This window comes from Cryptomeria japonica, chromosome 4, assembly GCF_030272615.1.
Source record: "Cryptomeria japonica chromosome 4, Sugi_1.0, whole genome shotgun sequence".
Taxonomy (NCBI): domain Eukaryota; kingdom Viridiplantae; phylum Streptophyta; class Pinopsida; order Cupressales; family Cupressaceae; genus Cryptomeria; species Cryptomeria japonica.
The window spans coordinates 156,034,271-156,041,067 of NC_081408.1; positions in this window are offsets into that span (position 1 = coordinate 156,034,271).

Below are 6,797 nucleotides of genomic sequence, written 5' to 3' on the forward strand. Positions count from 1 at the left end.
TCTCCTTCAAGGTTTCAAAACCTTTGTTTTCTGCTTCATCCCACTAAAATTTAGCCTTCATACCACCTCTAATGGTGTCTAACATTGGGGCACATATAGCACTTAATTGTCTAATGAACTTCCTGCAGTACTGGTCTAATCCATGGAAGCTTCTCACCTCTGTTTCTGATCTAGGAGTAGTCCAATTTACAATGGCTTCAACCTTGCTTGGGTCCATCTTGAGGTTTCCTTGAGATAACACAAACCCAAGGTAAACCAATTTTTACTTAACAAACTCACATTTCTCCAAATTCATGGTTAGCTTCTTGTCATATAATCTTTGTAATACATCTTGCAAATGACTAATATGTGGTTCTCTATACTTACTAAAAAAGAGAATATCATCAAGATATACTATCACAAATTTACCTATGAATTCCTTCATCACCTCATTCATGAGTGTCGTGAAGGTTCTTGGAGCATTGGATAAGCCAAATGGCATTACAAGCCACTCATAAAGACCTTTAGTAGTCTTAAATACAGTCTTCCATTCATCACCCTCCTTCATTCCTATTTGATGATAGCCACTCTTAAGGTCAACCTTGATAAAGTACTTGGATTCTCCTAAACAATCCATTAGGTCTTCTATTCTAGGAATAGGGAACCTTTATCTGATTGTGATCCTATTTATGGCTCTAGAATTGGTACACAATCTCCAAGTACCACCTTTTTTTGGTGCCAACATGGTAGGGACAACACAAGGGCTAATACTATTCCTAATTAGGCCTTTGTCTAATAGCTCTTGGATTTACCTAGCAATTTCAACATTCTATTGAGGAGTCATTTTATAGGCTGCCTTATTAGGTAAGGATGCTCTGGGTATGAAGTCTATTTCATGGCTTATGGTTCTTTGAGGAGGTAAGGTGTCTGGTTTTCCTTCACTTAATATACCTTTGAATTTCTTCAAAAATTATTGCACCTCTATTGGTAAATCTTTCTACTCTTTCTTGTTTTCTTCTTTGGGCTTCATCACGAGTGCAAAGCCTATGCCTTCACCTTCCTCAAGTGTCTTTAAGAACCACTTTTCACTCACCAAAAGAACATTAGGACCTGCTGCCCTTTTTTCACCTTCCTCAAGGATAGACTGAATCTTGAATGTGACTCCATCCTTCTTGAATGAATATGCATTCTTGGGTCCATCATGGGTATCTTTTCTATCAAATTGCCATGGTCTTCCTGATATAAGATTGCATGCATCCATGAGTAGGACATCACATAGTACCTTGTCCTTATACCTTCCAATGGTAAAATCCACCCACCCTTGCTCATTAACAAGAACATGTTGTCCTTTGTTCAACCAAGTGACTCTATAAGGGTTGTTGTGAGGTATCCTCTGCAATTTGAGCTTGCTTACTACCATTTCTAACACACTATTGTCTGAAGACCCTGAATCAATGATCACTTTGCACACTTTATCCAAAATCTTGCATTTGATCCTAAACAAGGACCTTCTTTGGCTAGGCTCTTCGCTGACCAGTTCTTTGATCAAAGTTATCCTTATCATCAAGTTGTCACCTACTTTTGATTCTAAGGCAACTTCTGAAGTCTTACTGCTTAAAGACTCTTCTTGAAGATAGATCACTCTTCTTTCACCACCATGTGATGATAATCCCTTCTCAGGACACCTATATGCTGGATGACCAAGTTTGTTACAATGGTAACACTTCATTGTAGCAAAGTATGATGAACCTCTACCTTGGCTACTAGATCTTCCTTTGGAACCACTTTTTGATCCCCTTCCTCTATTGAATCCTCCCCTACTACTGCCACTATCTTGCTGCTTAGTTAGTTTATACTCTGCTTGTGTTCTTTGTTCAAAACTTCTTCCACCAAAGCCTCCTCTATGGCCTCTATTGTCTTTTCCTCTTCCTCTGCCCCTATTATTGCTTGAGTCATGTCTTCTTTTCAGTTTTTCCTCCACCTTAAGGGCAAGTTGAAAAGTTTGATGGACTATTTTTGGGCTTATCAAACTGATTACCTCTTGGATGTTCCACCATAGGCCATTTAGGTACCTAGAATACTTGAGACTCTCCTCTTCTACCACATGAGATCTAAGGCTAAGTTTATGAAACTCTTCGGTGTAGCTAGTAACATCAAGATCTTTCTACCTTAAGTTTTTCCTCTTCCCATGAATTTGCACTTCATAGTCATCAGGGAGATAGACTTCTTTGATTTTAACTAACATCCCTTTTGAAGAAGAGATGGGTGCTTTGCTCATTTTCTTCCTCTCATCTTCTACAAACTGCCACCATGTGAGAGTAGTGCCCCTCATCCTGGACTCGGCTACCCTAACTCTTGATGCTTCAGTTATGAATTCACACTCAAAGTGGTTCTCCATTCCTTCGATCCATTCTAGGACCACTTCTGCCTCCATCTTGCCAGTGAACAATGGCAATCCTTCCAGTGACTTGCCACTCAAGGCCTTCAATGCCTTCAAGAAAGGTTCTTGCTCCAAGATAGGATCAGGTTCAGGTATCTTGTTTATGTCTACCATTTCTTTACCCTTTCCTTCTAGTCCTTCCACTTTTACACACACTTCTTCTGCCTTGGTCTCAATATCACCAAGCTTACTCTCCAATCTTTCCAACTTTTCTTTTAGGAGCCGGTTATCTTCCTCCTGATCTTCCACTTTCCTTGCCAATTAATTATTGGTCACCAAGTTATCCCCTACTGACTCTCCTTACAACAAGGACATCAACCTTACTAGCCCAAATCGTGTAGGCTCTGATACCAATTTGATGGGGTTTACCTAGCCTGCTCAATAGTTCCTTAGTTGATGTTGCTCAATTCCATCAACTCGCCAAGCCTAGTTTCTTTCCAGGCATCCAATTCCCTCTCACTCTCTACTAGGGATCGATTCTTGTCCCTAATAGGGTGTTTTCTTCATTTGTTTTAGTTAGGAATCCTATCAATTCACTGTGTTTCTCTAGTGCTCAATTTTGGCCTCTTAGCCTCAACTTGTCATATTGACCCCCAATTGAGATGAGATGTTGCAGAGGTGTAGTAAGGACTTATAACATGTTTTTAGTACATATGGAGTCCATTGGTGGATTTCAACCTTAAGATTTCCTACCAGTTTCACAATCTTGCCCAGAAAAGGGCTACAAGGAATTAGGCCTAATTAGGCTCCTAGACCAGTTTTCTAGGGCTTGGAGGAAAATGACTCAAGGAACCCCCAAACAAGTTTAACTTTTCTTCAATTATTTACCCATTCCCAATATAGTTTTGTGGATTTAGGCCCTGGTCTGACCATACAAGGTATGAACCCCAAAATGAGGGTTTGTAGGGTTTTTAAGGGCTTTAACCGACAGTGAGTAGGCAATTTGGAGTTTTGCTATTAAATGGATTCTTCAAGACTCCTTGTTGCACATAAAAGTCTGCCCCAACTCAATGATCTCCTCCAACTTCAAAAATTCTATTTTTCCATTCACCTCTGCACTCTTCAACACTTTTTCACCTCTTCTTCTCTTACCGGGTTGCTCCTAGACTTGCCTAGAAAGAGGTGACTATCATATCCAAACACTTGTCCAACACTTGAACCTGCATATTTACATTTTATAGAAGGTTTTAAACCATACCTCAACTATTCATGATGGTAGCATGTGTGAGACTCATGGGGCAACCATATGTACAAGAAAGAGACTATTTACAAGCCAAAACTAGCTATTTATGAATAAAATCACTTAGAAAATAGTAAAAGATAGATATAATGTTTGAAAATGAAAATCCTACTCTTAAAAACACTAATGAACCTCAATCTATCATTGGATTCATGGATTCAATCCATTAAACCTTCAAAGAATGCAAAAATTGACCAAAAATAATGAAAAGTGCAGTCCAAAATCTTGTATTCTGATTATTGCTTTTAAAATCCAAATACAGCAACCATGGTAAACATGCAAGAGGTGGTTTATATATCTTTCCCATATGTGGAGTCCTTCCATGGCGTTGGGAAATCCCTAAACCCACTGCTAACCAATTTCAGGAGAAAAATTGTCATGACAACTTTCAAAAGTTGTCATGACAACTTTTTACAACTTTATGATTTTTGCACTTTTGATCTCTCCCACCTAAGAGACCCATATCCAATCATTTCATATGAAATTTCAAACATGTCTAAGGCCTATTTAACCCTCTCTAAGGTTTTTTTCAACTTTTAGCACTTTTGACCAACAAAAGGCCAAACACCTACTCAAACTCACTATTTACAAAAAGATGCAAACCTAGGTAAAAATGAACTCCACCTAGACCTACATTGACAAAATACTCACTCTTGTACCCTCTTGGAGTCCTTATTCACTGCTGACTTGGCTAAGGTCAGTACAAGTACAAGCCAAAATTTACAAAAAGAAGGAAATTAGGACCTAGGTGCTCCTGCACCATTCTCCCTAACAAAAAGAGATCATGTCACCTCAAGAGGAATCAGTGTTGCATAAATGCCAAGCTTCTAGGACTCTATCTCCATCACCGATGTAGCCTCATTATCATTCATTCCCTGCCATTTAATCAGGTTCTTCCAATAGGCTTGATGCCTAGTCTTCTTGGCAATTCTTGAACGTAACACCTTCTCGGCCTTAGGATTAGGCTTGGCTGGTAACTGAAGGTTATGCACATCATCTAAAACCTCTATGGGACTAAAATATACACCTTGGATTGGCCCCTTGTATGCAACCAATTTGGTTATGTTAAAAATTGGTGACAAGTCTATGTCGCTAGGAAGATCCACTTTGTATGCATTTTCAACATACTTAGCTAGACTGGCACATGGACCTATCCTCCTCATCTGCAACTTGTTTGGCACAACTTGTTGTAGCCTTTCTTTGTTCAAGTGCACCATAACAAGGTTCCCTAGCCGGTTATTCTTGAGTCTTATTGACTCCAAAATGACCACTAAGGCTACCATTGTGTTTCTCTTATATAATATTTTCCCTCATTGAGCCTTTAGACACACAAAGTTGTCCACCTTTGAATAATAGCCCATTTTGTAAAGTGAAATATGAGTATTCACTATGAAAATGATTTTTATACTCCTTGCATACTTGGTAGGCACTTGAGAAGTCTTTGTCCTTTGCATACAAATCCTTTAAACTATCCACACCTATGCTTCTCAACTGGATATCTTGGACTATCAAGAGCCTCCTACTTAGTGCATCAGCTACCTAGTTTTACTGCCCTTTCTTGTGCTTAATGGTGAAAGTATAGGCCTACATATACTCCACCCATTTCATGTGTTTGTGACTGAGTTTGTCTTGGGAATTCAGAAAACTCAATTCTTGGTTATCCGTGTACACCACAAATTCTTTGTGTAGGAGATAGTGTCTCCATTTTCTCAATGCTTGCACCAAAGCATACAACTCAAGATCATAAGAGGAGTATGTCCTCTTGGCATCACTTAGCTTCTCACTATGGAAGTCTACTAGTCTCCACTCTTGGATTAGGATAGAACCTACTACAACATTGCTTGCATCACACTACAATAAAAAGTTTCTCAAAATTAGGCAACACTAGTACTGGTTGGGTAGCTATTTTCACCTTCAAGGTTTGAAAACCTTTTTTTGCTTCTTCATCACACTCAAATTTGGCCTTCATAACACCTCTAATGGTGTCTAACATTGCGACACATATAGCACTGAATTGTCTAATGAACTTCTTGTAGTACTGGTCTAATCCATGGAAGCCTCTCACCTCTGTTGCTGATCTAGGAGTAGGCCAATTTACAATAGCTTCAACCTTGCTTGGGTTCATCTTGAGGTTTCCTTGAGATAACACAAACCCTAGGCAAACCAATTCCTGCTTAACAAACTCACATTTCTCCAAATTCATGGTTAGCTTCTCATCATATAATCTTTGTAATACATCTTGAAAATGACTAATATGTGGTGCTATATCCTTACTGAAAATGAGAATATCATCAAGATATACTATCACAAATTTACCTATGAATTCCTCCATCACCTCATTCATGAGTCTCATGAAGGTGCTTGGAGCATTGGAGAAGCCAAATGGCATTACAAGCCACTTATAAAGACCTTCAGTAGTATTAAATGCAGTCTTCCATTCTTCACCCTCTTTGATTCTTATTTGATGATAGCCACTCTTAAGGTCAACCTTGGTAAAGTACTTGGCTTCTCCTAAACAATCCATTAGGTCTTCTATTCTAGGAATAGGGAACCTATATCTAATAGTAATCCTATTTATGCCTCTAGAATCAGTACACAATCTCCAAGTACCACCTTTTTTTGGTGCCAACATGGTAGGGACAACACAAGGGCTAATACTCTTCCTAATTAGGCCTTGGTCTAAGAGCTCTTGGATTTCCCCTATCAATTTCAACATTCTATTTAGGGGTCATTTTATAGTCTTCCTTATTAGGAAAGAATTCTTCGAGTATGAAATCTATTTGATGGCTTATGGTTATTTTAGGAGGTAAGGTGGCTGGTTGTCCTTCACTTACTATACCTTTGAATTTCTTCAACAATTCTTGCACCTCAATTGGTAAGTCTTTTTGCTCTTTCTTTTCTTCTTGTTTGGGCTTCATCATGAGTGAAAACCCTATGCCTTCACCTTCCTCAAGTGTCTTTAAGAACTTCTTTTCACTCACCAAAAAAAAATTAGGATCTGCTGCCCTTTTTTCACCTTCCTCAAGGACAAACTGAATCTTGAATGTGACTCCATCCTTCTTGCATCGATATGCATTCTTGGCTCCATCATGGGTAGCTTGTCTATCAAATTGCCATGGTCTTCCTAATAGAAGATGA